Source organism: Astyanax mexicanus, chromosome 13 (genome assembly GCF_023375975.1).
Source record: "Astyanax mexicanus isolate ESR-SI-001 chromosome 13, AstMex3_surface, whole genome shotgun sequence".
NCBI lineage: Eukaryota > Metazoa > Chordata > Actinopteri > Characiformes > Acestrorhamphidae > Astyanax > Astyanax mexicanus.
The window spans coordinates 50,364,913-50,387,264 of record NC_064420.1 but is presented as its reverse complement, the minus strand read 5'-3'; the positions used below and the strand labels follow the sequence as shown (position 1 = coordinate 50,387,264).

General features: G+C 41.1%; 1 protein-coding gene and 117 non-coding genes across 118 annotated transcripts in view; 117 read left to right on the top strand and 1 right to left on the bottom strand.

Annotated features, from left to right (window-relative positions):
- Positions 1-22,352, bottom strand: part of LOC103042003 (cadherin-4) — a 626,601-nt gene that overhangs the window by 590,245 nt on the left and 14,004 nt on the right. The window lies entirely within an intron of this gene.
- On the top strand, positions 39-109 carry trnag-ccc (transfer RNA glycine (anticodon CCC)). Its single transcript has one exon. It is a non-coding gene; the product is annotated as a tRNA-Gly (tRNA).
- trnar-ucg (transfer RNA arginine (anticodon UCG)) lies at positions 192-264 on the top strand. Its single transcript has one exon. It is a non-coding gene; the product is annotated as a tRNA-Arg (tRNA).
- Positions 359-431, top strand: trnar-ucg (transfer RNA arginine (anticodon UCG)). The gene has a single exon. It is a non-coding gene; the product is annotated as a tRNA-Arg (tRNA).
- Positions 525-597, top strand: trnar-ucg (transfer RNA arginine (anticodon UCG)). The gene has a single exon. It is a non-coding gene; the product is annotated as a tRNA-Arg (tRNA).
- On the top strand, positions 730-800 carry trnag-ccc (transfer RNA glycine (anticodon CCC)). Its single transcript has one exon. It is a non-coding gene; the product is annotated as a tRNA-Gly (tRNA).
- trnar-ucg (transfer RNA arginine (anticodon UCG)) lies at positions 884-956 on the top strand. Its single transcript has one exon. It is a non-coding gene; the product is annotated as a tRNA-Arg (tRNA).
- trnar-ucg (transfer RNA arginine (anticodon UCG)) lies at positions 1,051-1,123 on the top strand. The gene has a single exon. It is a non-coding gene; the product is annotated as a tRNA-Arg (tRNA).
- Positions 1,217-1,289, top strand: trnar-ucg (transfer RNA arginine (anticodon UCG)). The gene has a single exon. It is a non-coding gene; the product is annotated as a tRNA-Arg (tRNA).
- Positions 1,422-1,492, top strand: trnag-ccc (transfer RNA glycine (anticodon CCC)). Its single transcript has one exon. It is a non-coding gene; the product is annotated as a tRNA-Gly (tRNA).
- trnar-ucg (transfer RNA arginine (anticodon UCG)) lies at positions 1,741-1,813 on the top strand. Its single transcript has one exon. It is a non-coding gene; the product is annotated as a tRNA-Arg (tRNA).
- Positions 1,946-2,016, top strand: trnag-ccc (transfer RNA glycine (anticodon CCC)). Its single transcript has one exon. It is a non-coding gene; the product is annotated as a tRNA-Gly (tRNA).
- On the top strand, positions 2,098-2,170 carry trnar-ucg (transfer RNA arginine (anticodon UCG)). The gene has a single exon. It is a non-coding gene; the product is annotated as a tRNA-Arg (tRNA).
- trnal-uag (transfer RNA leucine (anticodon UAG)) lies at positions 2,265-2,337 on the top strand. Its single transcript has one exon. It is a non-coding gene; the product is annotated as a tRNA-Leu (tRNA).
- Positions 2,470-2,540, top strand: trnag-ccc (transfer RNA glycine (anticodon CCC)). The gene has a single exon. It is a non-coding gene; the product is annotated as a tRNA-Gly (tRNA).
- trnar-ucg (transfer RNA arginine (anticodon UCG)) lies at positions 2,624-2,696 on the top strand. Its single transcript has one exon. It is a non-coding gene; the product is annotated as a tRNA-Arg (tRNA).
- Positions 2,791-2,863, top strand: trnar-ucg (transfer RNA arginine (anticodon UCG)). The gene has a single exon. It is a non-coding gene; the product is annotated as a tRNA-Arg (tRNA).
- On the top strand, positions 2,996-3,066 carry trnag-ccc (transfer RNA glycine (anticodon CCC)). Its single transcript has one exon. It is a non-coding gene; the product is annotated as a tRNA-Gly (tRNA).
- On the top strand, positions 3,153-3,225 carry trnar-ucg (transfer RNA arginine (anticodon UCG)). The gene has a single exon. It is a non-coding gene; the product is annotated as a tRNA-Arg (tRNA).
- Positions 3,358-3,428, top strand: trnag-ccc (transfer RNA glycine (anticodon CCC)). Its single transcript has one exon. It is a non-coding gene; the product is annotated as a tRNA-Gly (tRNA).
- trnar-ucg (transfer RNA arginine (anticodon UCG)) lies at positions 3,511-3,583 on the top strand. The gene has a single exon. It is a non-coding gene; the product is annotated as a tRNA-Arg (tRNA).
- Positions 3,678-3,750, top strand: trnar-ucg (transfer RNA arginine (anticodon UCG)). Its single transcript has one exon. It is a non-coding gene; the product is annotated as a tRNA-Arg (tRNA).
- trnar-ucg (transfer RNA arginine (anticodon UCG)) lies at positions 3,845-3,917 on the top strand. The gene has a single exon. It is a non-coding gene; the product is annotated as a tRNA-Arg (tRNA).
- On the top strand, positions 4,011-4,083 carry trnar-ucg (transfer RNA arginine (anticodon UCG)). The gene has a single exon. It is a non-coding gene; the product is annotated as a tRNA-Arg (tRNA).
- Positions 4,216-4,286, top strand: trnag-ccc (transfer RNA glycine (anticodon CCC)). Its single transcript has one exon. It is a non-coding gene; the product is annotated as a tRNA-Gly (tRNA).
- trnar-ucg (transfer RNA arginine (anticodon UCG)) lies at positions 4,369-4,441 on the top strand. Its single transcript has one exon. It is a non-coding gene; the product is annotated as a tRNA-Arg (tRNA).
- On the top strand, positions 4,536-4,608 carry trnar-ucg (transfer RNA arginine (anticodon UCG)). The gene has a single exon. It is a non-coding gene; the product is annotated as a tRNA-Leu (tRNA).
- On the top strand, positions 4,741-4,811 carry trnag-ccc (transfer RNA glycine (anticodon CCC)). The gene has a single exon. It is a non-coding gene; the product is annotated as a tRNA-Gly (tRNA).
- On the top strand, positions 5,058-5,130 carry trnar-ucg (transfer RNA arginine (anticodon UCG)). Its single transcript has one exon. It is a non-coding gene; the product is annotated as a tRNA-Arg (tRNA).
- On the top strand, positions 5,263-5,333 carry trnag-ccc (transfer RNA glycine (anticodon CCC)). Its single transcript has one exon. It is a non-coding gene; the product is annotated as a tRNA-Gly (tRNA).
- Positions 5,420-5,492, top strand: trnar-ucg (transfer RNA arginine (anticodon UCG)). The gene has a single exon. It is a non-coding gene; the product is annotated as a tRNA-Arg (tRNA).
- On the top strand, positions 5,625-5,695 carry trnag-ccc (transfer RNA glycine (anticodon CCC)). Its single transcript has one exon. It is a non-coding gene; the product is annotated as a tRNA-Gly (tRNA).
- trnar-ucg (transfer RNA arginine (anticodon UCG)) lies at positions 5,778-5,850 on the top strand. The gene has a single exon. It is a non-coding gene; the product is annotated as a tRNA-Arg (tRNA).
- On the top strand, positions 5,945-6,017 carry trnar-ucg (transfer RNA arginine (anticodon UCG)). Its single transcript has one exon. It is a non-coding gene; the product is annotated as a tRNA-Arg (tRNA).
- trnag-ccc (transfer RNA glycine (anticodon CCC)) lies at positions 6,150-6,220 on the top strand. The gene has a single exon. It is a non-coding gene; the product is annotated as a tRNA-Gly (tRNA).
- Positions 6,304-6,376, top strand: trnar-ucg (transfer RNA arginine (anticodon UCG)). The gene has a single exon. It is a non-coding gene; the product is annotated as a tRNA-Arg (tRNA).
- Positions 6,471-6,543, top strand: trnar-ucg (transfer RNA arginine (anticodon UCG)). The gene has a single exon. It is a non-coding gene; the product is annotated as a tRNA-Arg (tRNA).
- Positions 6,637-6,709, top strand: trnar-ucg (transfer RNA arginine (anticodon UCG)). The gene has a single exon. It is a non-coding gene; the product is annotated as a tRNA-Arg (tRNA).
- Positions 6,842-6,912, top strand: trnag-ccc (transfer RNA glycine (anticodon CCC)). The gene has a single exon. It is a non-coding gene; the product is annotated as a tRNA-Gly (tRNA).
- On the top strand, positions 6,987-7,059 carry trnar-ucg (transfer RNA arginine (anticodon UCG)). The gene has a single exon. It is a non-coding gene; the product is annotated as a tRNA-Arg (tRNA).
- On the top strand, positions 7,154-7,226 carry trnar-ucg (transfer RNA arginine (anticodon UCG)). The gene has a single exon. It is a non-coding gene; the product is annotated as a tRNA-Arg (tRNA).
- trnar-ucg (transfer RNA arginine (anticodon UCG)) lies at positions 7,320-7,392 on the top strand. The gene has a single exon. It is a non-coding gene; the product is annotated as a tRNA-Arg (tRNA).
- On the top strand, positions 7,526-7,596 carry trnag-ccc (transfer RNA glycine (anticodon CCC)). Its single transcript has one exon. It is a non-coding gene; the product is annotated as a tRNA-Gly (tRNA).
- trnar-ucg (transfer RNA arginine (anticodon UCG)) lies at positions 7,679-7,751 on the top strand. The gene has a single exon. It is a non-coding gene; the product is annotated as a tRNA-Arg (tRNA).
- On the top strand, positions 7,846-7,918 carry trnal-uag (transfer RNA leucine (anticodon UAG)). The gene has a single exon. It is a non-coding gene; the product is annotated as a tRNA-Leu (tRNA).
- trnag-ccc (transfer RNA glycine (anticodon CCC)) lies at positions 8,051-8,121 on the top strand. Its single transcript has one exon. It is a non-coding gene; the product is annotated as a tRNA-Gly (tRNA).
- Positions 8,205-8,277, top strand: trnar-ucg (transfer RNA arginine (anticodon UCG)). Its single transcript has one exon. It is a non-coding gene; the product is annotated as a tRNA-Arg (tRNA).
- trnar-ucg (transfer RNA arginine (anticodon UCG)) lies at positions 8,372-8,444 on the top strand. Its single transcript has one exon. It is a non-coding gene; the product is annotated as a tRNA-Arg (tRNA).
- Positions 8,539-8,611, top strand: trnar-ucg (transfer RNA arginine (anticodon UCG)). The gene has a single exon. It is a non-coding gene; the product is annotated as a tRNA-Arg (tRNA).
- trnag-ccc (transfer RNA glycine (anticodon CCC)) lies at positions 8,744-8,814 on the top strand. The gene has a single exon. It is a non-coding gene; the product is annotated as a tRNA-Gly (tRNA).
- On the top strand, positions 8,896-8,968 carry trnar-ucg (transfer RNA arginine (anticodon UCG)). Its single transcript has one exon. It is a non-coding gene; the product is annotated as a tRNA-Arg (tRNA).
- Positions 9,062-9,134, top strand: trnar-ucg (transfer RNA arginine (anticodon UCG)). The gene has a single exon. It is a non-coding gene; the product is annotated as a tRNA-Arg (tRNA).
- On the top strand, positions 9,268-9,338 carry trnag-ccc (transfer RNA glycine (anticodon CCC)). Its single transcript has one exon. It is a non-coding gene; the product is annotated as a tRNA-Gly (tRNA).
- On the top strand, positions 9,421-9,493 carry trnar-ucg (transfer RNA arginine (anticodon UCG)). Its single transcript has one exon. It is a non-coding gene; the product is annotated as a tRNA-Arg (tRNA).
- Positions 9,588-9,660, top strand: trnar-ucg (transfer RNA arginine (anticodon UCG)). Its single transcript has one exon. It is a non-coding gene; the product is annotated as a tRNA-Leu (tRNA).
- Positions 9,793-9,863, top strand: trnag-ccc (transfer RNA glycine (anticodon CCC)). The gene has a single exon. It is a non-coding gene; the product is annotated as a tRNA-Gly (tRNA).
- Positions 9,947-10,019, top strand: trnar-ucg (transfer RNA arginine (anticodon UCG)). Its single transcript has one exon. It is a non-coding gene; the product is annotated as a tRNA-Arg (tRNA).
- Positions 10,114-10,186, top strand: trnar-ucg (transfer RNA arginine (anticodon UCG)). The gene has a single exon. It is a non-coding gene; the product is annotated as a tRNA-Arg (tRNA).
- Positions 10,281-10,353, top strand: trnar-ucg (transfer RNA arginine (anticodon UCG)). The gene has a single exon. It is a non-coding gene; the product is annotated as a tRNA-Arg (tRNA).
- Positions 10,486-10,556, top strand: trnag-ccc (transfer RNA glycine (anticodon CCC)). The gene has a single exon. It is a non-coding gene; the product is annotated as a tRNA-Gly (tRNA).
- trnar-ucg (transfer RNA arginine (anticodon UCG)) lies at positions 10,638-10,710 on the top strand. Its single transcript has one exon. It is a non-coding gene; the product is annotated as a tRNA-Arg (tRNA).
- On the top strand, positions 10,805-10,877 carry trnar-ucg (transfer RNA arginine (anticodon UCG)). The gene has a single exon. It is a non-coding gene; the product is annotated as a tRNA-Arg (tRNA).
- trnag-ccc (transfer RNA glycine (anticodon CCC)) lies at positions 11,010-11,080 on the top strand. Its single transcript has one exon. It is a non-coding gene; the product is annotated as a tRNA-Gly (tRNA).
- trnar-ucg (transfer RNA arginine (anticodon UCG)) lies at positions 11,167-11,239 on the top strand. The gene has a single exon. It is a non-coding gene; the product is annotated as a tRNA-Arg (tRNA).
- trnar-ucg (transfer RNA arginine (anticodon UCG)) lies at positions 11,334-11,406 on the top strand. Its single transcript has one exon. It is a non-coding gene; the product is annotated as a tRNA-Arg (tRNA).
- Positions 11,500-11,572, top strand: trnar-ucg (transfer RNA arginine (anticodon UCG)). The gene has a single exon. It is a non-coding gene; the product is annotated as a tRNA-Arg (tRNA).
- trnar-ucg (transfer RNA arginine (anticodon UCG)) lies at positions 13,377-13,449 on the top strand. Its single transcript has one exon. It is a non-coding gene; the product is annotated as a tRNA-Arg (tRNA).
- Positions 13,544-13,616, top strand: trnar-ucg (transfer RNA arginine (anticodon UCG)). Its single transcript has one exon. It is a non-coding gene; the product is annotated as a tRNA-Arg (tRNA).
- On the top strand, positions 13,749-13,819 carry trnag-ccc (transfer RNA glycine (anticodon CCC)). The gene has a single exon. It is a non-coding gene; the product is annotated as a tRNA-Gly (tRNA).
- On the top strand, positions 13,889-13,961 carry trnar-ucg (transfer RNA arginine (anticodon UCG)). Its single transcript has one exon. It is a non-coding gene; the product is annotated as a tRNA-Arg (tRNA).
- Positions 14,055-14,127, top strand: trnar-ucg (transfer RNA arginine (anticodon UCG)). Its single transcript has one exon. It is a non-coding gene; the product is annotated as a tRNA-Arg (tRNA).
- Positions 14,222-14,294, top strand: trnal-uag (transfer RNA leucine (anticodon UAG)). The gene has a single exon. It is a non-coding gene; the product is annotated as a tRNA-Leu (tRNA).
- Positions 14,427-14,497, top strand: trnag-ccc (transfer RNA glycine (anticodon CCC)). The gene has a single exon. It is a non-coding gene; the product is annotated as a tRNA-Gly (tRNA).
- Positions 14,580-14,652, top strand: trnar-ucg (transfer RNA arginine (anticodon UCG)). The gene has a single exon. It is a non-coding gene; the product is annotated as a tRNA-Arg (tRNA).
- On the top strand, positions 14,747-14,819 carry trnar-ucg (transfer RNA arginine (anticodon UCG)). The gene has a single exon. It is a non-coding gene; the product is annotated as a tRNA-Arg (tRNA).
- On the top strand, positions 14,913-14,985 carry trnar-ucg (transfer RNA arginine (anticodon UCG)). The gene has a single exon. It is a non-coding gene; the product is annotated as a tRNA-Arg (tRNA).
- Positions 15,118-15,188, top strand: trnag-ccc (transfer RNA glycine (anticodon CCC)). The gene has a single exon. It is a non-coding gene; the product is annotated as a tRNA-Gly (tRNA).
- trnar-ucg (transfer RNA arginine (anticodon UCG)) lies at positions 15,272-15,344 on the top strand. Its single transcript has one exon. It is a non-coding gene; the product is annotated as a tRNA-Arg (tRNA).
- On the top strand, positions 15,439-15,511 carry trnar-ucg (transfer RNA arginine (anticodon UCG)). The gene has a single exon. It is a non-coding gene; the product is annotated as a tRNA-Arg (tRNA).
- Positions 15,605-15,677, top strand: trnar-ucg (transfer RNA arginine (anticodon UCG)). The gene has a single exon. It is a non-coding gene; the product is annotated as a tRNA-Arg (tRNA).
- Positions 15,810-15,880, top strand: trnag-ccc (transfer RNA glycine (anticodon CCC)). The gene has a single exon. It is a non-coding gene; the product is annotated as a tRNA-Gly (tRNA).
- On the top strand, positions 15,963-16,035 carry trnar-ucg (transfer RNA arginine (anticodon UCG)). Its single transcript has one exon. It is a non-coding gene; the product is annotated as a tRNA-Arg (tRNA).
- Positions 16,129-16,201, top strand: trnar-ucg (transfer RNA arginine (anticodon UCG)). The gene has a single exon. It is a non-coding gene; the product is annotated as a tRNA-Arg (tRNA).
- On the top strand, positions 16,334-16,404 carry trnag-ccc (transfer RNA glycine (anticodon CCC)). The gene has a single exon. It is a non-coding gene; the product is annotated as a tRNA-Gly (tRNA).
- Positions 16,486-16,558, top strand: trnar-ucg (transfer RNA arginine (anticodon UCG)). The gene has a single exon. It is a non-coding gene; the product is annotated as a tRNA-Arg (tRNA).
- trnal-uag (transfer RNA leucine (anticodon UAG)) lies at positions 16,653-16,725 on the top strand. Its single transcript has one exon. It is a non-coding gene; the product is annotated as a tRNA-Leu (tRNA).
- On the top strand, positions 16,858-16,928 carry trnag-ccc (transfer RNA glycine (anticodon CCC)). The gene has a single exon. It is a non-coding gene; the product is annotated as a tRNA-Gly (tRNA).
- trnar-ucg (transfer RNA arginine (anticodon UCG)) lies at positions 17,012-17,084 on the top strand. Its single transcript has one exon. It is a non-coding gene; the product is annotated as a tRNA-Arg (tRNA).
- trnar-ucg (transfer RNA arginine (anticodon UCG)) lies at positions 17,179-17,251 on the top strand. Its single transcript has one exon. It is a non-coding gene; the product is annotated as a tRNA-Arg (tRNA).
- trnag-ccc (transfer RNA glycine (anticodon CCC)) lies at positions 17,384-17,454 on the top strand. Its single transcript has one exon. It is a non-coding gene; the product is annotated as a tRNA-Gly (tRNA).
- On the top strand, positions 17,541-17,613 carry trnar-ucg (transfer RNA arginine (anticodon UCG)). Its single transcript has one exon. It is a non-coding gene; the product is annotated as a tRNA-Arg (tRNA).
- On the top strand, positions 17,746-17,816 carry trnag-ccc (transfer RNA glycine (anticodon CCC)). The gene has a single exon. It is a non-coding gene; the product is annotated as a tRNA-Gly (tRNA).
- On the top strand, positions 17,899-17,971 carry trnar-ucg (transfer RNA arginine (anticodon UCG)). Its single transcript has one exon. It is a non-coding gene; the product is annotated as a tRNA-Arg (tRNA).
- On the top strand, positions 18,066-18,138 carry trnar-ucg (transfer RNA arginine (anticodon UCG)). The gene has a single exon. It is a non-coding gene; the product is annotated as a tRNA-Arg (tRNA).
- trnar-ucg (transfer RNA arginine (anticodon UCG)) lies at positions 18,233-18,305 on the top strand. The gene has a single exon. It is a non-coding gene; the product is annotated as a tRNA-Arg (tRNA).
- trnar-ucg (transfer RNA arginine (anticodon UCG)) lies at positions 18,399-18,471 on the top strand. The gene has a single exon. It is a non-coding gene; the product is annotated as a tRNA-Arg (tRNA).
- Positions 18,604-18,674, top strand: trnag-ccc (transfer RNA glycine (anticodon CCC)). Its single transcript has one exon. It is a non-coding gene; the product is annotated as a tRNA-Gly (tRNA).
- Positions 18,757-18,829, top strand: trnar-ucg (transfer RNA arginine (anticodon UCG)). The gene has a single exon. It is a non-coding gene; the product is annotated as a tRNA-Arg (tRNA).
- Positions 18,924-18,996, top strand: trnal-uag (transfer RNA leucine (anticodon UAG)). The gene has a single exon. It is a non-coding gene; the product is annotated as a tRNA-Leu (tRNA).
- On the top strand, positions 19,129-19,199 carry trnag-ccc (transfer RNA glycine (anticodon CCC)). The gene has a single exon. It is a non-coding gene; the product is annotated as a tRNA-Gly (tRNA).
- trnar-ucg (transfer RNA arginine (anticodon UCG)) lies at positions 19,283-19,355 on the top strand. Its single transcript has one exon. It is a non-coding gene; the product is annotated as a tRNA-Arg (tRNA).
- Positions 19,450-19,522, top strand: trnar-ucg (transfer RNA arginine (anticodon UCG)). The gene has a single exon. It is a non-coding gene; the product is annotated as a tRNA-Arg (tRNA).
- On the top strand, positions 19,617-19,689 carry trnar-ucg (transfer RNA arginine (anticodon UCG)). The gene has a single exon. It is a non-coding gene; the product is annotated as a tRNA-Arg (tRNA).
- trnag-ccc (transfer RNA glycine (anticodon CCC)) lies at positions 19,822-19,892 on the top strand. The gene has a single exon. It is a non-coding gene; the product is annotated as a tRNA-Gly (tRNA).
- trnar-ucg (transfer RNA arginine (anticodon UCG)) lies at positions 19,972-20,044 on the top strand. Its single transcript has one exon. It is a non-coding gene; the product is annotated as a tRNA-Arg (tRNA).
- Positions 20,139-20,211, top strand: trnar-ucg (transfer RNA arginine (anticodon UCG)). Its single transcript has one exon. It is a non-coding gene; the product is annotated as a tRNA-Arg (tRNA).
- Positions 20,344-20,414, top strand: trnag-ccc (transfer RNA glycine (anticodon CCC)). Its single transcript has one exon. It is a non-coding gene; the product is annotated as a tRNA-Gly (tRNA).
- On the top strand, positions 20,501-20,573 carry trnar-ucg (transfer RNA arginine (anticodon UCG)). Its single transcript has one exon. It is a non-coding gene; the product is annotated as a tRNA-Arg (tRNA).
- trnag-ccc (transfer RNA glycine (anticodon CCC)) lies at positions 20,706-20,776 on the top strand. Its single transcript has one exon. It is a non-coding gene; the product is annotated as a tRNA-Gly (tRNA).
- Positions 20,859-20,931, top strand: trnar-ucg (transfer RNA arginine (anticodon UCG)). The gene has a single exon. It is a non-coding gene; the product is annotated as a tRNA-Arg (tRNA).
- On the top strand, positions 21,026-21,098 carry trnar-ucg (transfer RNA arginine (anticodon UCG)). The gene has a single exon. It is a non-coding gene; the product is annotated as a tRNA-Arg (tRNA).
- Positions 21,231-21,301, top strand: trnag-ccc (transfer RNA glycine (anticodon CCC)). Its single transcript has one exon. It is a non-coding gene; the product is annotated as a tRNA-Gly (tRNA).
- Positions 21,385-21,457, top strand: trnar-ucg (transfer RNA arginine (anticodon UCG)). The gene has a single exon. It is a non-coding gene; the product is annotated as a tRNA-Arg (tRNA).
- trnar-ucg (transfer RNA arginine (anticodon UCG)) lies at positions 21,552-21,624 on the top strand. Its single transcript has one exon. It is a non-coding gene; the product is annotated as a tRNA-Arg (tRNA).
- Positions 21,718-21,790, top strand: trnar-ucg (transfer RNA arginine (anticodon UCG)). The gene has a single exon. It is a non-coding gene; the product is annotated as a tRNA-Arg (tRNA).
- Positions 21,923-21,993, top strand: trnag-ccc (transfer RNA glycine (anticodon CCC)). Its single transcript has one exon. It is a non-coding gene; the product is annotated as a tRNA-Gly (tRNA).
- trnar-ucg (transfer RNA arginine (anticodon UCG)) lies at positions 22,077-22,149 on the top strand. Its single transcript has one exon. It is a non-coding gene; the product is annotated as a tRNA-Arg (tRNA).
- Positions 22,244-22,316, top strand: trnar-ucg (transfer RNA arginine (anticodon UCG)). The gene has a single exon. It is a non-coding gene; the product is annotated as a tRNA-Arg (tRNA).

Genomic DNA, 22,352 nt, shown 5'->3' with positions numbered 1-22,352 from the left:
AGTCCAACCCTTTTAATTTTGAAACTAGCATTTTGTCAGCGCTAATGGTGTAGTGGTATCATGCAAGATTCCCATTCTTGCGACCCGGGTTCGATTCCCGGTTAGCGCATCTTTAAGGCTTTCTTACATTTATTTCTTACATTTCTTACATTGATCCAAAAAAAATAATAATAAAAACTAGCAAATTTGCAGGCCCAGTGGCCTAATGGATAAGGCATCAGCCTTCGGAGCTGAGAATTGTGGGTTCGAGTCCCATCTGGGTCACGCTATGCGTGGTAGTTATCCATTTGGATCTTTATTGCAGCTTACTTTATCGTGATTCTATCTATTTATAACGTTAAAAACGTAAACACTTTGAGGCCCAGTGGCCTAATGGATAAGGCATCAGCCTTCGGAGCTGAGGATTGTGGGTTCGAGTCCCATCTGGGTCACGCTATGCGTGGTAGTTATCCATTTGGATCTTTATTGCAGCTTACTTTATCGTGATTCTATCTATTTATAACGTTAAAAACGTAAACATTTTAGGCCCAGTGGCCTAATGGATAAGGCATCAGCCTTCGGAGCTGAGGATTGTGGGTTCGAGTCCCATCTGGGTCGCGACATGCTAGCAGGCAAAGATTGTTCCACGCTTTTTTTTTGCAAAAAGGCCTTTGTGTGAAATCAGAGATCTGCATTTGAATGCTTTGGAGAAAGTCCAACCCTTTTAATTTTGAAACTAGCAGTCTGTCAGCGCTAATGGTGTAGTGGTATCATGCAAGATTCCCATTCTTGCGACCCGGGTTCGATTCCCGGTTAGCGCATCTTTAAGGCTTTCTTACATTTATTTCTTACATTTCTTACATTGATCAAAAAATAAATAAAAATAAAAACTAGCAAATTTGCAGGCCCAGTGGCCTAATGGATAAGGCATCAGCCTTCGGAGCTGAGAATTGTGGGTTCGAGTCCCATCTGGGTCACGCTATGCGTGGTAGTTATCCATTTGGATCTTTATTGCAGCTTACTTTATCGTGATTCTATCTATTTATAACGTTAAAAACGTAAACACTTTGAGGCCCAGTGGCCTAATGGATAAGGCATCAGCCTTCGGAGCTGAGGATTGTGGGTTCGAGTCCCATCTGGGTCACGCTATGCGTGGTAGTTATCCATTTGGATCTTTATTGCAGCTTACTTTATCGTGATTCTATCTATTTATAACGTTAAAAACGTAAACATTTTAGGCCCAGTGGCCTAATGGATAAGGCATCAGCCTTCGGAGCTGAGGATTGTGGGTTCGAGTCCCATCTGGGTCGCGACATGCTAGCAGGCAAAGATTGTTCCACGCTTTTTTTTTGCAAAAAGGCCTTTGTGTGAAATCAGAGATCTGCATTTGAATGCTTTGGAGAAAGTCCAACCCTTTTAATTTTGAAACTAGCATTTTGTCAGCGCTAATGGTGTAGTGGTATCATGCAAGATTCCCATTCTTGCGACCCGGGTTCGATTCCCGGTTAGCGCATCTTTAAGGCTTTCTTACATTTATTTCTTACATTTCTTACATTGATCCAAAAAAAATAATAATAAAAACTAGCAAATTTGAAGGCCCAGTGGCCTAATGGATAAGGCATCAGCCTTCGGAGCTGAGGATTGTGGGTCCAAGTCCCATCTGTGTCACGCTATGCGTGGTAGTTAACCATTTGGCTGTTTATTGCACCTTACTGTATTGTGATTCTATCTGTTTATAACATTAAAAACATAAAGTTACAAGGCCCAGTGGCCTAATGGATAAGGCATCAGCCTTCGGAGCTGAGGATTGTGGGTTCGAGTCCCATCTGGGTCACAATATGCTTGCAGGCAAAGATTGTTCCATGCTTTTCTTTTGCAAAAAGGCCTTTGTGTGAAATCAGAGATCTGCATTTGAATGCTTTGGAGAAAGTCCAACCCTTTTAATTTTGAAACTAGCAGTCTGTCAGCGCTAATGGTGTAGTGGTATCATGCAAGATTCCCATTCTTGCGACCCGGGTTCAATTCCCGGTTAGCGCATCTTTAAGGCTTTCTTACTTTTATTTCTTACATTTCTTAAATTGATAAAAAAAAATAATAATAAAAACGAGCAAATTTGCAGGCCTAGTGGCCTAATGGATAAGGCATCAGCCTTCGGAGCTGAGGATTGTGGGTTCGAGTCCCATCTGGGTCACACTATGCGTGATAGTTATCCATTTGGATCTTTATTGCAGCTTACTTTATTGTGATTCTATCTATTTATAACGTTAAAAACGAAAAAATTTGAAGGCCCAGTTGCCTAATGGATAAGGCATCAGCCTTAGGAGCTGAGGATTGTGGGTTCGAGTCCCATCTGGGTCACGATATGCTTGCAGGCAAAGATTGTTCCATGCTTTTTTTTTGCAAAAAGGCCTTTGTGTGAAATCAGAGATCTGCATTTGAATGCTTTGGAGAAAGTCCAACCCTTTTAATTTTGAAACTAGCATTTTGTCAGCGCTAATGGTGTAGTGGTATCATGCAAGATTCCCATTCATGCGACCCGGGTTCGATTCCCGGTTAGCGCATCTTTATGGCTTTCTTACATTTATTTCTCACATTTCTTACATTGATCAAAAAAATAATAATAATAAAAACGAGCAAGTTTGCAGGCCTAGTGGCCTAATGGATAAGGCATCAGCCTTCGGAGCTGAGGATTGTGGGTTCGAGTCCCATCTGGGTCACACTATACATGATAGTTATCCATTTGGATCTTTATTGCAGCTTACTTTATCGTGATTCTATCTATTTATAACGTTAAAAACGTAAACATTTTGAGGCCCAGTCGCCTAATGGATAAGGCATCAGCCTTCGGAGCTGAGGATTGTGGGTTCGAGTCCCATCTGGGTCGCGACATGCTAGCAGGCGAAGATTGTTCCACGCTTTTTTTTTGCAAAAAGGCCTTTGTGTGAAATCAGAGATCTGCATTTGAATGCTTTGGAGAAAGTCCAACCCTTTTAATTTTGAAACTAGCAGTCTGTCAGCGCTAATGGTGTAGTGGTTTCATGCAAGATTCCCATTCTTGCGACCCGGGTTCGATTCTCGGTTAGCGCATCTTTATGGCTTTCTTACATTTATTTATCACATTTCTTACATTGATCAAAAAAAAAATAATAATAATGAAAACGAGCAAGTTTGCAGGCCTAGTGGCCTAATGGATAAGGCATCAGCCTTCGGAGCTGAGGATTGTGGGTTCGAGTCCCATCTGGGTCACGATATGCTTGCAGGCAAAGATTGTTCCATGCTTTTTTTTTGCAAAAAGGCCTTTGTGTGAAATCAGAGATCTGCATTTGAATGCTTTGGAGAAAGTCCAACCCTTTTAATTTTGAAACTAGCAGTCTGTCAGCGCTAATGGTGTAGTGGTATCATGCAAGATTCCCATTCTTGCGACCCGGGTTCGATTCCCGGTTAGCGCATCTTTAAGGCTTTCTTACATTTATTTCTTACATTTCTTACATTGATCAAAAAAAAATAATAATAAAAACTAGCAAATTTGCAGGCCCAGTGGCCTAATGGATAAGGCATCAGCCTTCGGAGCTGAGGATTGTGGGTTCGAGTCCCATCTGGGTCACACTATGCGTGATAGTTATCCATTTGGATCTTTATTGCAGCTTACTTTATTGTGATTCTATCTATTTATAACGTTAAAAACAAAAAAATTTGAAGGCCCAGTGGCCTAATGGATAAGGCATCAGCCTTCGGAGCTGAGGATTGTGGGTTCGAGTCCCATCTGGGTCACGATATGCGTGGTAGTTATCCACTTGGATCTTTATTGCAGCTTACTTTATCGTGATTCTATCTATTTATAACGTTAAAAACATAAACACTTTGAGGCCCAGTGGCCTAATGGATAAGGCATCAGCCTTCGGAGCTGAGGATTGTGGGTTCGAGTCCCATCTGGGTCACGCTATGCGTGGTAGTTATCCACTTGGATCTTTATTGCAGCTTACTTTATCGTGATTCTATCTATTTATAACGTTAAAAACGTAAACATTTTAGGCCCAGTGGCCTAATGGATAAGGCATCAGCCTTCGGAGCTGAGGATTGTGGGTTCGAGTCCCATCTGGGTCGCGACATGCTAGCAGGCAAAGATTGTTCCACGCTTTTTTTTTGCAAAAAGGCCTTTGTGTGAAATCAGAGATCTGCATTTGAATGCTTTGGAGAAAGTCCAACCCTTTTAATTTTGAAACTAGCAGTCTGTCAGCGCTAATGGTGTAGTGGTATCATGCAAGATTCCCATTCTTGCGACCCGGGTTCGATTCCCGGTTAGCGCATCTTTAAGGCTTTCTTACATTTATTTCTTACATTTCTTACATTGATCCAAAAAAAATAATAATAAAAACTAGCAAATTTGCAGGCCCAGTGGCCTAATGGATAAGGCATCAGCCTTCGGAGCTGAGGATTGTTGGTTCGAGTCCCATCTGGGTCACACTATGCGTGATAGTTATCCATTTGGATCTTTATTGCAGCTTACTTTATCGTGATTCTATCTATTTATAACGTTAAAAACGAAAAAATTTGAAGGCTCTGTTGCCTAATGGATAAGGCATCAGCCTTAGGAGCTGAGGATTGTGGGTTCGAGTCCCATCTGGGTCACGATATGCTTGCAGGCAAAGATTGTTCCATGCTTTTTTTTTGCAAAAAGGCCTATGTGTGAAATCAGAGATCTGCATTTGAATGCTTTGGAGAAAGTCCAACCCTTTTAATTTTGAAACTAGCGGTCTGTCAGCGTTAATGGTGTAGTGGTATCATGCAAGATTCCCATTCTTGCGACCCGGGTTCGATTCCCGGTTAGCGCATCTTTAAGGCTTTCTTACATTTATTTCTTACATTTCTTACATTGATCAAAAAAAAAAAATAAAAACTAGCAAATTTGCAGGCCCAGTGGCCTAATGGATAAGGCATCAGCCTTCGGAGCTGAGAATTGTGGGTTCGAGTCCCATCTCGGTCACGCTATGCGTGGTAGTTATCCATTTGGATCTTTATTGCAGCTTACTTTATCGTGATTCTATCTATTTATAACGTTAAAAACGTAAACATTTTGAGGCCCAGTCGCCTAATGGATAAGGCATCAGCCTTCGGAGCTGAGGATTGTGGGTTCGAGTCCCATCTGGGTCGCGACATGCTAGCAGGCGAAGATTGTTCCACGCTTTTTTTTTGCAAAAAGGCCTTTGTGTGAAATCAGAGATCTGCATTTGAATGCTTTGGAGAAAGTCCAACTCTTTTAATTTTGAAACTAGCAGTCTGTCAGCGCTAATGGTGTAGTGGTTTCATGCAAGATTCCCATTCTTGCGACCCGGGTTCGATTCCCGGTTAGCGCATCTTTATGGCTTTCTTACATTTATTTATCACATTTCTTACATTGATCAAAAAAAAAATAATAATAATGAAAACGAGCAAGTTTGCAGGCCTAGTGGCCTAATGGATAAGGCATCAGCCTTCGGAGCTGAGGATTGTGGGTTCGAGTCCCATCTGGGTCACGATATGCTTGCAGGCAAAGATTGTTCCATGCTTTTTTTTTGCAAAAAGGCCTTTGTGTGAAATCAGAGATCTGCATTTGAATGCTTTGGAGAAAGTCCAACCCTTTTAATTTTGAAACTAGCAGTCTGTCAGCGCTAATGGTGTAGTGGTATCATGCAAGATTCCCATTCTTGCGACCCGGGTTCGATTCCCGGTTAGCGCATCTTTAAGGCTTTCTTACATTTATTTCTTACATTTCTTACATTGATAAAAAAAAAATAATAATAAAAACTAGCAAATTTGCAGGCCCAGTGGCCTAATGGATAAGGCATCAGCCTTCGGAGCTGAGGATTGTGGGTTCGAGTCCCATCTGGGTCACACTATGCGTGATAGTTATCCATTTGGATCTTTATTGCAGCTTACTTTATTGTGATTCTATCTATTTATAACGTTAAAAACAAAAAAATTTGAAGGCCCAGTTGCCTAATGGATAAGGCATCAGCCTTCGGAGCTGAGGATTGTGGGTTCGAGTCCCATCTGGGTCACGATATGCTTGCAGGCAAAGATTGTTCCATGCTTTTTTTTTGCAAAAAGGCCTATGTGTGAAATCAGAGATCTGCATTTGAATGCTTTGGAGAAAGTCCAACCCTTTTAATTTTGAAACTAGCAGTCTGTCAGCGCTAATGGTGTAGTGGTATCATGCAAGATTCCCATTCTTGCGACCCGGGTTCGATTCCCGGTTAGCGCATCTTTAAGGCTTTCTTACATTTATTTCTTACATTTCTTACATTGATCAAAAAAAAAATAAAAATAAAAACTAGCAAATTTGCAGGCCCAGTGGCCTAATGGATAAGGCATCAGCCTTCGGAGCTGAGAATTGTGGGTTCGAGTCCCATCTGGGTCACGCTATGCGTGGTAGTTATCCATTTGGATCTTTATTGCAGCTTACTTTATCGTGATTCTATCTATTTATAACGTTAAAAACGTAAACACTTTGAGGCCCAGTGGCCTAATGGATAAGGCATCAGCCTTCGGAGCTGAGGATTGTGGGTTCGAGTCCCATCTGGGTCACGCTATGCGTGGTAGTTATCCATTTGGATCTTTATTGCAGCTTACTTTATCGTGATTCTATCTATTTATAACGTTAAAAACGTAAACATTTTAGGCCCAGTGGCCTAATGGATAAGGCATCAGCCTTCGGAGCTGAGGATTGTGGGTTCGAGTCCCATCTGGGTCACGATATGCTTGCAGGCAAAGATTGTTCCATGCTTTTTTTTTGCAAAAAGGCCTATGTGTGAAATCAGAGATCTGCATTTGAATGCTTTGGAGAAAGTCCAACCCTTTTAATTTTGAAACTAGCAGTCTGTCAGCGTTAATGGTGTAGTGGTATCATGCAAGATTCCCATTCTTGCGACCCGGGTTCGATTCCCGGTTAGCGCATCTTTAAGGCTTTCTTACATTTATTTCTTACATTGATCAAAAAAAAAATAAAAATAAAAACTAGCAAATTTGCAGGCCCAGTGGCCTAATGGATAAGGCATCAGCCTTCGGAGCTGAGAATTGTGGGTTCGAGTCCCATCTGGGTCACGCTATGCGTGGTAGTTATCCATTTGGATCTTTATTGCAGCTTACTTTATCGTGATTCTATCTATTTATAACGTTAAAAACGTAAACACTTTGAGGCCCAGTGGCCTAATGGATAAGGCATCAGCCTTCGGAGCTGAGGATTGTGGGTTCGAGTCCCATCTGGGTCACGCTATGCGTGGTAGTTATCCATTTGGATCTTTATTGCAGCTTACTTTATCGTGATTCTATCTATTTATAACGTTAAAAACGTAAACATTTTAGGCCCAGTGGCCTAATGGATAAGGCATCAGCCTTCGGAGCTGAGGATTGTGGGTTCGAGTCCCATCTGGGTCGCGACATGCTAGCAGGCAAAGATTGTTCCACGCTTTTTTTTTTGCAAAAAGGCCTTTGTGTGAAATCAGAGATCTGCATTTGAATGCTTTGGAGAAAGTCCAACCCTTTTAATTTTGAAACTAGCAGTCTGTCAGCGCTAATGGTGTAGTGGTATCATGCAAGATTCCCATTCTTGCGACCCGGGTTCGATTCCCGGTTAGCGCATCTTTAAGGCTTTCTTACATTTATTTCTTACATTTCTTACATTGATCCAAAAAAAATAATAATAAAAACTAGCAAATTTGCAGGCCCAGTGGCCTAATGGATAAGGCATCAGCCTTCGGAGCTGAGGATTGTGGGTTCGAGTCCCATCTGGGTCACACTATGCGTGATAGTTATCCATTTGGATCTTTATTGCAGCTTACTTTATTGTGATTCTATCTATTTATAACGTTAAAAACGAAAAAATTTGAAGGCTCTGTTGCCTAATGGATAAGGCATCAGCCTTAGGAGCTGAGGATTGTGGGTTCGAGTCCCATCTGGGTCACGATATGCTTGCAGGCAAAGATTGTTCCATGCTTTTTTTTTGCAAAAAGGCCTATGTGTGAAATCAGAGATCTGCATTTGAATGCTTTGGAGAAAGTCCAACCCTTTTAATTTTGAAACTAGCAGTCTGTCAGCGTTAATGGTGTAGTGGTATCATGCAAGATTCCCATTCTTGCGACCCGGGTTCGATTCCCGGTTAGCGCATCTTTTAGGCTTTCTTACATTTATTTCTTACATTTCTTACATTGATCAAAAAAAAAATAAAAATAAAAACTAGCAAATTTGCAGGCCCAGTGGCCTAATCGATAAGGCATCAGCCTTCGGAGCTGAGAATTGTGGGTTCGAGTCCCATCTGGGTCACGCTATGCGTGGTAGTTATCCATTTGGATCTTTATTGCAGCTTACTTTATCGTGATTCTATCTATTTATAACGTTAAAAACGTAAACACTTTGAGGCCCAGTGGCCTAATGGATAAGGCATCAGCCTTCGGAGCTGAGGATTGTGGGTTCGAGTCCCATCTGGGTCACACTATGCGTGATAGTTATCCATTTGGATCTTTATTGCAGCTTACTTCATTGTGATTCTATCTATTTATAACGTTAAAAACAAAAAAATTTGAAGGCCCAGTTGCCTAATGGATAAGGCATCAGCCTTCGGAGCTGAGGATTGTGGGTTCGAGTCCCATCTGGGTCACGATATGCTTGCAGGCAAAGATTGTTCCATGCTTTTTTTTTGCAAAAAGGCCTATGTGTGAAATCAGACATCTGCATTTGAATGCTTTGGAGAAAGTCCAACCCTTTTAATTTTGAAACTAGCGGTCTGTCAGCGTTAATGGTGTAGTGGTATCATGCAAGATTCCCATTCTTGCGACCCGGGTTCGATTCCCGGTTAGCGCATCTTTAAGGCTTTCTTACATTTATTTCTTACATTTCTTACATTGATCAAAAAAAAAAAAAATAAAAACTAGCAAATTTGCAGGCCCAGTGGCCTAATGGATAAGGCATCAGCCTTCGGAGCTGAGAATTGTGGGTTCGAGTCCCATCTGGGTCACGCTATGCGTGGTAGTTATCCATTTGGATCTTTATTGCAGCTTACTTTATCGTGATTCTATCTATTTATAACGTTAAAAACGTAAACATTTTAGGCCCAGTGGCCTAATGGATAAGGCATCAGCCTTCGGAGCTGAGGATTGTGGGTTCGAGTCCCATCTGGGTCGCGACATGCTAGCAGGCAAAGATTGTTCCACGCTTTTTTTTTTGCAAAAAGGCCTTTGTGTGAAATCAGAGATCTGCATTTGAATGCTTTGGAGAAAGTCCAACCCTTTTAATTTTGAAACTAGCAGTCTGTCAGCGCTAATGGTGTAGTGGTATCATGCAAGATTCCCATTCTTGCGACCCGGGTTCGATTCCCGGTTAGCGCATCTTTAAGGCTTTCTTACATTTATTTCTTACATTTCTTACATTGATCCAAAAAAAATAATAATAAAAACTAGCAAATTTGCAGGCCCAGTGGCCTAATGGATAAGGCATCAGCCTTCGGAGCTGAGGATTGTGGGTTCGAGTCCCATCTGGGTCACACTATGCGTGATAGTTATCCATTTGGATCTTTATTGCAGCTTACTTTATTGTGATTCTATCTATTTATAACGTTAAAAACGAAAAAATTTGAAGGCTCTGTTGCCTAATGGATAAGGCATCAGCCTTAGGAGCTGAGGATTGTGGGTTCGAGTCCCATCTGGGTCACGATATGCTTGCAGGCAAAGATTGTTCCATGCTTTTTTTTTGCAAAAAGGCCTATGTGTGAAATCAGAGATCTGCATTTGAATGCTTTGGAGAAAGTCCAACCCTTTTAATTTTGAAACTAGCAGTCTGTCAGCGTTAATGGTGTAGTGGTATCATGCAAGATTCCCATTCTTGCGACCCGGGTTCGATTCCCGGTTAGCGCATCTTTTAGGCTTTCTTACATTTATTTCTTACATTTCTTACATTGATCAAAAAAAAAATAAAAATAAAAACTAGCAAATTTGCAGGCCCAGTGGCCTAATGGATAAGGCATCAGCCTTCGGAGCTGAGAATTGTGGGTTCGAGTCCCATCTGGGTCACGCTATGCGTGGTAGTTATCCATTTGGATCTTTATTGCAGCTTACTTTATCGTGATTCTATCTATTTATAACGTTAAAAACGTAAACACTTTGAGGCCCAGTGGCCTAATGGATAAGGCATCAGCCTTCGGAGCTGAGGATTGTGGGTTCGAGTCCCATCTGGGTCACACTATGCGTGATAGTTATCCATTTGGATCTTTATTGCAGCTTACTTCATTGTGATTCTATCTATTTATAACGTTAAAAACAAAAAAATTTGAAGGCCCAGTTGCCTAATGGATAAGGCATCAGCCTTCGGAGCTGAGGATTGTGGGTTCGAGTCCCATCTGGGTCACGATATGCTTGCAGGCAAAGATTGTTCCATGCTTTTTTTTTGCAAAAAGGCCTATGTGTGAAATCAGAGATCTGCATTTGAATGCTTTGGAGAAAGTCCAACCCTTTTAATTTTGAAACTAGCGGTCTGTCAGCGTTAATGGTGTAGTGGTATCATGCAAGATTCCCATTCTTGCGACCCGGGTTCGATTCCCGGTTAGCGCATCTTTAAGGCTTTCTTACATTTATTTCTTACATTTCTTACATTGATCAAAAAAAAATAAAATAAAAACTAGCAAATTTGCAGGCCCAGTGGCCTAATGGATAAGGCATCAGCCTTCGGAGCTGAGAATTGTGGGTTCGAGTCCCATCTGGGTCACGCTATGCGTGGTAGTTATCCATTTGGATCTTTATTGCAGCTTACTTTATCGTGATTCTATCTATTTATAACGTTAAAAACGTAAACATTTTGAGGCCCAGTCGCCTAATGGATAAGGCATCAGCCTTCGGAGCTGAGGATTGTGGGTTCGAGTCCCATCTGGGTCGCGACATGCTAGCAGGCGAAGATTGTTCCACGCTTTTTTTTTGCAAAAAGGCCTTTGTGTGAAATCAGAGATCTGCATTTGAATGCTTTGGAGAAAGTCCAACCCTTTTAATTTTGAAACTAGCAGTCTGTCAGCGCTAATGGTGTAGTGGTTTCATGCAAGATTCCCATTCTTGCGACCCGGGTTCGATTCCCGGTTAGCGCATCTTTATGGCTTTCTTACATTTATTTATCACATTTCTTACATTGATCAAAAAAAAAATAATAATAATGAAAACGAGCAAGTTTGCAGGCCTAGTGGCCTAATGGATAAGGCATCAGCCTTCGGAGCTGAGGATTGTGGGTTCGAGTCCCATCTGGGTCACACTATACATGATAGTTATCCATTTGGATCTTTATTGCAGCTTACTTTATCGTGATTCTATCTATTTATAACGTTAAAAACGTAAACACTTTGAGGCCCAGTGGCCTAATGGATAAGGCATCAGCCTTCGGAGCTGAGGATTGTGGGTTCGAGTCCCATCTGGGTCACGCTATGCGTGGTAGTTATCCATTTGGATCTTTATTGCAGCTTACTTTATCGTGATTCTATCTATTTATAACGTTAAAAACGTAAACATTTTAGGCCCAGTGGCCTAATGGATAAGGCATCAGCCTTCGGAGCTGAGGATTGTGGGTTCGAGTCCCATCTGGGTCACACTATGCGTGATAGTTATCCATTTGGATCTTTATTGCAGCTTACTTTATTGTGATTCTATCTATTTATAACGTTAAAAACGAAAAAATTTGAAGGCCCAGTTGCCTAATGGATAAGGCATCAGCCTTAGGAGCTGAGGATTGTGGGTTCTAACGCCGTTACTTTTTTTCAGTAACGAGTAATCTAACTAATTACTATGACTGTAACTATAACGCCGTTACCATTTCCGACACCCCGTTACTGCACGTTACTTTAGCAGCTCTATGAACTTTTTTTTTTTATTTCGCTTTGCCCTGGTTAACCCCTCCTCTGTCCGGTGAACTTGAGCTTCTGGCCGCTGTGCCTGTGGTTTGGCGTGGTGAAGTGAGGCACAATTGTGACGATTTGCGTGCTCTAATCAATTCAGTGATTGCCGTGGACAACCCAAGTTCCGAATTAAGGACGTTAAGCTCTTTTTAGCTGCTCCGGTTTTTGTGGTGCTGCTGCTTTCTATTTTAGAGCTTAGATTCTCTGCCCGAATCCCACCTGACCTGAGGACCGACCCGAAATCAGGCTCCTATTTTTATTTTATATAAAGCTCTGGTGTGATAATCACAATGTTGCTAAGTAACCAATTATTATTGTTCACTAAAGCGAACGAAATAGCGAAAATTGAAAGTGAAAAACATTTGTGTTAACTGAATCTAATAAAAACGGCAATTAAAAGGAAAAACATAACTATCTCGAACTGTATTTTGTGTTTATAAAACTAACTAAAACGAACTGAAATTACTGATAGAATACCCTCATTTTTGTGTTTAATTTATTTATAAGCGCTGTTGTACAGCGGAGTTGTACAGCGGGAGTTGTTGTGCCGAGCGCGCGGCACTCGTGGTCCGTTAGTTCTTGTGTAAAGCGCTCGCGCTAGCAAGCCCACCCTAAAATGAACAGAAAAAATAAAAACAAAATAAAATTAAACTATAATAAAAATGAAAACTGTAATCACGTAGCTCTGGGCGCACGTGAACGCCTCCGCGTTTGACTTGCAGCATTGTGTGTAGCTGTTCTTAAAAATCATTTAAATTAAATAATAGTTCTATGCTTCTATGTTACAGTGTTAATTAACATAATTCTGATTATATTTCGCTCATTCAATCAGCCCGAAAACAGACAGTTTATGGGGCGGATCGGGTCAGGCTCATAATGACAGTTTATGGTTCGGGCTTGGGCAGAATGTGCACGGGCTCCGGCTGGGTCGGATTTTTTGGGCAGGATCTAAGCTCTATTCTCTTTTGGTGAAGCTGTTATATTAATACCATTTTAACGGGCATTAAATTGTTGTTTTTGTCCATTATTTTGTTTTATATATACATATTTCTTTTGAGTGTGGCTTGGTTTGTTAAATTTCATCCCCAGACGCGTTTTTCCGCTTTTTTCAGTATTACAAGTTTTAGTAATTTTCTTTGGTTGTGTGGAGAATTTCGTTTTATTTTTTTGAAATTCGTTAGATTATATTTTTGTCAACATTTTGGGTTTATTTTCGTTTGTTATTTTTTGTTATTTTTCTAATAATAATAGTAAATGCATAATTGATTTCCTTTTTTTGACGGGCGAATAATAAAAAGTAACGCGATAGTTACTTTTACTGGTAACTAATTACTTTTATAGTGGAGTAACTCCGTTAGTAACTCAGTTACTTTTTTGGAGAAGTAACGAGTAACTATAACTAATTACTTTTTCAAAGTAACGTGCCCAACACTGTTTATTTCTCACATTTCTTACATTGATCAAAAAAATAATAATAATAAAAACGAGCAAGTTTGCAGGCCTAGTGGCCTAATGGATAAGGCATCAGCCTTCGGAGCTGAGGATTGTGGGTTCGAGTCCCATCTGGGTCACACTATACATGATAGTTATCCATTTGGATCTTTATTGCAGCTTACTTTATCGTGATTCTATCTATTTATAGCGTTAAAAATGTAAACATTTTAAGGCCCAGTGGCCTAATGGATAAGGCATCAGCCTTCGGAGCTGAGGATTGTGGGTTTGAGTCCCATCTGGGTCACGATATGCTACCAGGCAAAGATTGTTCCGTGCTTTTTTTTTGCAAAAAGGCCTTTGTGTGAAATCAGAGATCTGCATTTGAATGCTTTGGAGAAAGTCCAACCCTTTTAATTTTGAAACTAGCAGTCTGTCAGCGCTAATGGTGTAGTGGTATCATGCAAGATTCCCATTCTTGCGACCCGGGTTCGATTCCCGGTTAGCGCATCTTTAAGGCTTTCTTACATTTCTTACATTGATCAAAAAAAAATAATAATAAAAACTAGCAAATTTGCAGGCCCAGTGGCCTAATGGATAAAGCATCAGCCTTCGGAGCTGAGGATTGTGGGTTCGAGTCCCATCTGGGTCACGCTATGCGTGGTAGTTAACCATTTGGCTGTTTATTGCACCTTACTGTATTGTGATTCTCTCTATTTATAACATTAAAAACATAAAGTTACAAGGCCCAGTGGCCTAATGGATAAGGCATCAGCCTTCGGAGCTGAGGATTGTGGGTTCGAGTCCCATCTGGGTCACACTGTGCGTGATAGTTATTCATTTAGATCTTTATTGCAGCTTACTTTATTGTGATTCTATCTGTTTATAACGTTAAAAACGAAAAAATTTGAAGGCCCAGTGGCCTAATGGATAAGGCATCAGCCTTAGGAGCTGAGGATTGTGGGTTCGAGTCCCATCTGGGTCACGATATGCTTGCAGGCAAAGATTGTTCCATGCTTTTTTTTTGCAAAAAGGCCTTTGTGTGAAATCAGAGATCTGCATTTGAATGCTTTGGAGAAAGTCCAACCCTTTTAATTTTGAAACTAGCATTTTGTCAGCGCTAATGGTGTAGTGGTATCATGCAAGATTCCCATTCTTGCGACCCGGGTTCGATTCCCGGTTAGCGCATCTTTAAGGCTTTCTTACATTTATTTCTTACATTTCTTACATTGATCCAAAAAAAATAATAATAAAAACTAGCAAATTTGCAGGCCCAGTGGCCTAATGGATAAGGCATCAGCCTTCGGAGCTGAGAATTGTGGGTTCGAGTCCCATCTGGGTCACGCTATGCGTGGTAGTTATCCATTTGGATCTTTATTGCAGCTTACTTTATCGTGATTCTATCTATTTATAACGTTAAAAACGTAAACACTTTGAGGCCCAGTGGCCTAATGGATAAGGCATCAGCCTTCGGAGCTGAGGATTGTGGGTTCGAGTCCCATCTGGGTCACGCTATGCGTGGTAGTTATCCATTTGGATCTTTATTGCAGCTTACTTTATCGTGATTCTATCTATTTATAACGTTAAAAACGTAAACATTTTAGGCCCAGTGGCCTAATGGATAAGGCATCAGCCTTCGGAGCTGAGGATTGTGGGTTCGAGTCCCATCTGGGTCGCGACATGCTAGCAGGCAAAGATTGTTCCACGCTTTTTTTTTGCAAAAAGGCCTTTGTGTGAAATCAGAGATCTGCATTTGAATGCTTTGGAGAAAGTCCAACCCTTTTAATTTTGAAACTAGCAGTCTGTCAGCGCTAATGGTGTAGTGGTATCATGCAAGATTCCCATTCTTGCGACCCGGGTTCGATTCCCGGTTAGCGCATCTTTAAGGCTTTCTTACATTTATTTCTTACATTTCTTACATTGATCAAAAAATAAATAAAAATAAAAACTAGCAAATTTGCAGGCCCAGTGGCCTAATGGATAAGGCATCAGCCTTCGGAGCTGAGAATTGTGGGTTCGAGTCCCATCTGGGTCACGCTATGCGTGGTAGTTATCCATTTGGATCTTTATTGCAGCTTACTTTATCGTGATTCTATCTATTTATAACGTTAAAAACGTAAACACTTTGAGGCCCAGTGGCCTAATGGATAAGGCATCAGCCTTCGGAGCTGAGGATTGTGGGTTCGAGTCCCATCTGGGTCACGCTATGCGTGGTAGTTATCCATTTGGATCTTTATTGCAGCTTACTTTATCGTGATTCTATCTATTTATAACGTTAAAAACGTAAACATTTTAGGCTCAGTGGCCTAATGGATAAGGCATCAGCCTTCGGAGCTGAGGATTGTGGGTTCGAGTCCCATCTGGGTCGCGACATGCTAGCAGGCAAAGATTGTTCCACGCTTTTTTTTTGCAAAAAGGCCTTTGTGTGAAATCAGAGATCTGCATTTGAATGCTTTGGAGAAAGTCCAACCCTTTTAATTTTGAAACTAGCATTTTGTCAGCGCTAATGGTGTAGTGGTATCATGCAAGATTCCCATTCTTGCGACCCGGGTTCGATTCCCGGTTAGCGCATCTTTAAGGCTTTCTTACATTTATTTCTTACATTTCTTACATTGATCCAAAAAAAATAATAATAAAAACTAGAAAATTTGAAGGCCCAGTGGCCTAATGGATAAGGCATCAGCCTTCGGAGCTGAGGATTGTGGGTTCAAGTCCCATCTGTGTCACGCTATGCGTGGTAGTTAACCATTTGGCTGTTTATTGCACCTTACTGTATTGTGATTCTATCTGTTTATAACATTAAAAACATAAAGTTACAAGGCCCAGTGGCCTAATGGATAAGGCATCAGCCTTCGGAGCTGAGGATTGTGGGTTCGAGTCCCATCTGGGTCACAATATGCTTGCAGGCAAAGATTGTTCCATGCTTTTCTTTTGCAAAAAGGCCTTTGTGTGAAATCAGAGATCTGCATTTGAATGCTTTGGAGAAAGTCCAACCCTTTTAATTTTGAAACTAGCAGTCTGTCAGCGCTAATGGTGTAGTGGTATCATGCAAGATTCCCATTCTTGCGACCCGGGTTCAATTCCCGGTTAGCGCATCTTTAAGGCTTTCTTACTTTTATTTCTTACATTTCTTAAATTGATAAAAAAAAATAATAATAAAAACGAGCAAATTTGCAGGCCTAGTGGCCTAATGGATAAGGCATCAGCCTTCGGAGCTGAGGATTGTGGGTTCGAGTCCCATCTGGGTCACACTATGCGTGATAGTTATCCATTTGGATCTTTATTGCAGCTTACTTTATTGTGATTCTATCTATTTATAACGTTAAAAACGAAAAAATTTGAAGGCCCAGTTGCCTAATGGATAAGGCATCAGCCTTAGGAGCTGAGGATTGTGGGTTCGAGTCCCATCTGGGTCACGATATGCTTGCAGGCAAAGATTGTTCCATGCTTTTTTTTTGCAAAAAGGCCTTTGTGTGAAATCAGAGATCTGCATTTGAATGCTTTGGAGAAAGTCCAACCCTTTTAATTTTGAAACTAGCATTTTGTCAGCGCTAATGGTGTAGTGGTATCATGCAAGATTCCCATTCATGCGACCCGGGTTCGATTCCCGGTTAGCGCATCTTTATGGCTTTCTTACATTTATTTCTCACATTTCTTACATTGATCAAAAAAATAATAATAATAAAAACGAGCAAGTTTGCAGGCCTAGTGGCCTAATTGATAAGGCATCAGCCTTCGGAGCTGAGGATTGTGGGTTCGAGTCCCATCTGGGTCACACTATACATGATAGTTATCCATTTCGATCTTTATTGCAGCTTACTTTATCGTGATTCTATCTATTTATAACGTTAAAAACGTAAACATTTTGAGGCCCAGTCGCCTAATGGATAAGGCATCAGCCTTCGGAGCTGAGGATTGTGGGTTCGAGTCCCATCTGGGTCGCGACATGCTAGCAGGCGAAGATTGTTCCACGCTTTTTTTTTGCAAAAAGGCCTTTGTGTGAAATCAGAGATCTGCATTTGAATGCTTTGGAGAAAGTCCAACCCTTTTAATTTTGAAACTAGCAGTCTGTCAGCGCTAATGGTGTAGTGGTTTCATGCAAGATTCCCATTCTTGCGACCCGGGTTCGATTCCCGGTTAGCGCATCTTTATGGCTTTCTTACATTTATTTATCACATTTCTTACATTGATCAAAAAAAAAATAATAATAATGAAAACGAGCAAGTTTGCAGGCCTAGTGGCCTAATGGATAAGGCATCAGCCTTCGGAGCTGAGGATTGTGGGTTCGAGTCCCATCTGGGTCACGATATGCTTGCAGGCAAAGATTGTTCCATGCTTTTTTTTTGCAAAAAGGCCTTTGTGTGAAATCAGAGATCTGCATTTGAATGCTTTGGAGAAAGTCCAACCCTTTTAATTTTGAAACTAGCAGTCTGTCAGCGCTAATGGTGTAGTGGTATCATGCAAGATTCCCATTCTTGCGACCCGGGTTCGATTCCCGGTTAGCGCATCTTTAAGGCTTTCTTACATTTATTTCTTACATTTCTTACATTGATCAAAAAAAAATAATAATAAAAACTAGCAAATTTGCAGGCCCAGTGGCCTAATGGATAAGGCATCAGCCTTCGGAGCTGAGGATTGTGGGTTCGAGTCCCATCTGGGTCACACTATGCGTGATAGTTATCCATTTGGATCTTTATTGCAGCTTACTTTATTGTGATTCTATCTATTTATAACGTTAAAAACAAAAAAATTTGAAGGCCCAGTGGCCTAATGGATAACGCATCAGCCTTCGGAGCTGAGGATTGTGGGTTCGAGTCCCATCTGGGTCACGATATGCGTGGTAGTTATCCATTTGGATCTTTATTGCAGCTTACTTTATCGTGATTCTATCTATTTATAACGTTAAAAACATAAACACTTTGAGGCCCAGTGGCCTAATGGATAAGGCATCAGCCTTCGGAGCTGAGGATTGTGGGTTCGAGTCCCATCTGGGTCACGCTATGCGTGGTAGTTATCCATTTGGATCTTTATTGCAGCTTACTTTATCGTGATTCTATCTATTTATAACGTTAAAAACGTAAACATTTTAGGCCCAGTGGCCTAATGGATAAGGCATCAGCCTTCGGAGCTGAGGATTGTGGGTTCGAGTCCCATCTGGGTCGCGACATGCTAGCAGGCAAAGATTGTTCCACGCTTTTTTTTTGCAAAAAGGCCTTTGTGTGAAATCAGAGATCTGCATTTGAATGCTTTGGAGAAAGTCCAACCCTTTTAATTTTGAAACTAGCAGTCTGTCAGCGCTAATGGTGTAGTGGTATCATGCAAGATTCCCATTCTTGCGACCCGGGTTCGATTCCCGGTTAGCGCATCTTTAAGGCTTTCTTACATTTATTTCTTACATTTCTTACATTGATCCAAAAAAAATAATAATAAAAACTAGCAAATTTGCAGGCCCAGTGGCCTAATGGATAAGGCATCAGCCTTCGGAGCTGAGGATTGTGGGTTCGAGTCCCATCTGGGTCACACTATGCGTGATAGTTATCCATTTGGATCTTTATTGCAGCTTACTTTATCGTGATTCTATCTATTTATAACGTTAAAAACGAAAAAATTTGAAGGCTCTGTTGCCTAATGGATAAGGCATCAGCCTTAGGAGCTGAGGATTGTGGGTTCGAGTCCCATCTGGGTCACGATATGCTTGCAGGCAAAGATTGTTCCATGCTTTTTTTTTGCAAAAAGGCCTATGTGTGAAATCAGAGATCTGCATTTGAATGCTTTGGAGAAAGTCCAACCCTTTTAATTTTGAAACTAGCAGTCTGTCAGCGTTAATGGTGTAGTGGTATCATGCAAGATTCCCATTCTTGCGACCCGGGTTCGATTCCCGGTTAGCGCATCTTTAAGGCTTTCTTACATTTATTTCTTACATTTCTTACATTGATCAAAAAAAAAATAAAAATAAAAACTAGCAAATTTGCAGGCCCAGTGGCCTAATGGATAAGGCATCAGCCTTCGGAGCTGAGAATTGTGGGTTCGAGTCCCATCTGGGTCACGCTATGCGTGGTAGTTATCCATTTGGATCTTTATTGCAGCTTACTTTATCGTGATTCTATCTATTTATAACGTTAAAAACGTAAACACTTTGAGGCCCAGTGGCCTAATGGATAAGGCATCAGCCTTCGGAGCTGAGGATTGTGGGTTCGAGTCCCATCTGGGTCACACTATGCGTGATAGTTATCCATTTGGATCTTTATTGCAGCTTACTTCATTGTGATTCTATCTATTTATAACGTTAAAAACAAAAAAATTTGAAGGCCCAGTTGCCTAATGGATAAGGCATCAGCCTTCGGAGCTGAGGATTGTGGGTTCGAGTCCCATCTGGGTCACGATATGCTTGCAGGCAAAGATTGTTCCATGCTTTTTTTTTGCAAAAAGGCCTATGTGTGAAATCAGAGATCTGCATTTGAATGCTTTGGAGAAAGTCCAACCCTTTTAATTTTGAAACTAGCGGTCTGTCAGCGTTAATGGTGTAGTGGTATCATGCAAGATTCCCATTCTTGCGACCCGGGTTCGATTCCCGGTTAGCGCATCTTTAAGGCTTTCTTACATTTATTTCTTACATTTCTTACATTGATCAAAAAAAAAAAATAAAAACTAGCAAATTTGCAGGCCCAGTGGCCTAATGGATAAGGCATCAGCCTTCGGAGCTGAGAATTGTGGGTTCGAGTCCCATCTGGGTCACGCTATGCGTGGTAGTTATCCATTTGGATCTTTATTGCAGCTTACTTTATCGTGATTCTATCTATTTATAACGTTAAAAACGTAAACATTTTGAGGCCCAGTCGCCTAATGGATAAGGCATCAGCCTTCGGAGCTGAGGATTGTGGGTTCGAGTCCCATCTGGGTCGCGACATGCTAGCAGGCGAAGATTGTTCCACGCTTTTTTTTTGCAAAAAGGCCTTTGTGTGAAATCAGAGATCTGCATTTGAATGCTTTGGAGAAAGTCCAACTCTTTTAATTTTGAAACTAGCAGTCTGTCAGCGCTAATGGTGTAGTGGTTTCATGCAAGATTCCCATTCTTGCGACCCGGGTTCGATTCCCGGTTAGCGCATCTTTATGGCTTTCTTACATTTATTTATCACATTTCTTACATTGATCAAAAAAAAAATAATAATAATGAAAACGAGCAAGTTTGCAGGCCTAGTGGCCTAATGGATAAGGCATCAGCCTTCGGAGCTGAGGATTGTGGGTTCGAGTCCCATCTGGGTCACGATATGCTTGCAGGCAAAGATTGTTCCATGCTTTTTTTTTGCAAAAAGGCCTTTGTGTGAAATCAGAGATCTGCATTTGAATGCTTTGGAGAAAGTCCAACCCTTTTAATTTTGAAACTAGCAGTCTGTCAGCGCTAATGGTGTAGTGGTATCATGCAAGATTCCCATTCTTGCGACCCGGGTTCGATTCCCGGTTAGCGCATCTTTAAGGCTTTCTTACATTTATTTCTTACATTTCTTACATTGATCAAAAAAAAATAATAATAAAAACTAGCAAATTTGCAGGCCCAGTGGCCTAATGGATAAGGCATCAGCCTTCGGAGCTGAGGATTGTGGGTTCGAGTCCCATCTGGGTCACACTATGCGTGATAGTTATCCATTTGGATCTTTATTGCAGCTTACTTTATTGTGATTCTATCTATTTATAACGTTAAAAACAAAAAAATTTGAAGGCCCAGTTGCCTAATGGATAAGGCATCAGCCTTCGGAGCTGAGGATTGTGGGTTCGAGTCCCATCTGGGTCACGATATGCTTGCAGGCAAAGATTGTTCCATGCTTTTTTTTTGCAAAAAGGCCTATGTGTGAAATCAGAGATCTGCATTTGAATGCTTTGGAGAAAGTCCAACCCTTTTAATTTTGAAACTAGCAGTCTGTCAGCGTTAATGGTGTAGTGGTATCATGCAAGATTCCCATTCTTGCGACCCGGGTTCGATTCCCGGTTAGCGCATCTTTAAGGCTTTCTTACATTTATTTCTTACATTTCTTACATTGATCAAAAAAAAAATAAAAATAAAAACTAGCAAATTTGCAGGCCCAGTGGCCTAATGGATAAGGCATCAGCCTTCGGAGCTGAGAATTGTGGGTTCGAGTCCCATCTGGGTCACGCTATGCGTGGTAGTTATCCATTTGGATCTTTATTGCAGCTTACTTTATCGTGATTCTATCTATTTATAACGTTAAAAACGTAAACACTTTGAGGCCCAGTGGCCTAATGGATAAGGCATCAGCCTTCGGAGCTGAGGATTGTGGGTTCGAGTCCCATCTGGGTCACGCTATGCGTGGTAGTTATCCATTTGGATCTTTATTGCAGCTTACTTTATCGTGATTCTATCTATTTATAACGTTAAAAACGTAAACATTTTAGGCCCAGTGGCCTAATGGATAAGGCATCAGCCTTCGGAGCTGAGGATTGTGGGTTCGAGTCCCATCTGGGTCACGATATGCTTGCAGGCAAAGATTGTTCCATGCTTTTTTTTTGCAAAAAGGCCTATGTGTGAAATCAGAGATCTGCATTTGAATGCTTTGGAGAAAGTCCAACCCTTTTAATTTTGAAACTAGCAGTCTGTCAGCGTTAATGGTGTAGTGGTATCATGCAAGATTCCCATTCTTGCGACCCGGGTTCGATTCCCGGTTAGCGCATCTTTAAGGCTTTCTTACATTTATTTCTTACATTTCTTACATTGATCAAAAAAAAAATAAAAATAAAAACTAGCAAATTTGCAGGCCCAGTGGCCTAATGGATAAGGCATCAGCCTTCGGAGCTGAGAATTGTGGGTTCGAGTCCCATCTGGGTCACGCTATGCGTGGTAGTTATCCATTTGGATCTTTATTGCAGCTTACTTTATCGTGATTCTATCTATTTATAACGTTAAAAACGTAAACACTTTGAGGCCCAGTGGCCTAATGGATAAGGCATCAGCCTTCGGAGCTGAGGATTGTGGGTTCGAGTCCCATCTGGGTCACGCTATGCGTGGTAGTTATCCATTTGGATCTTTATT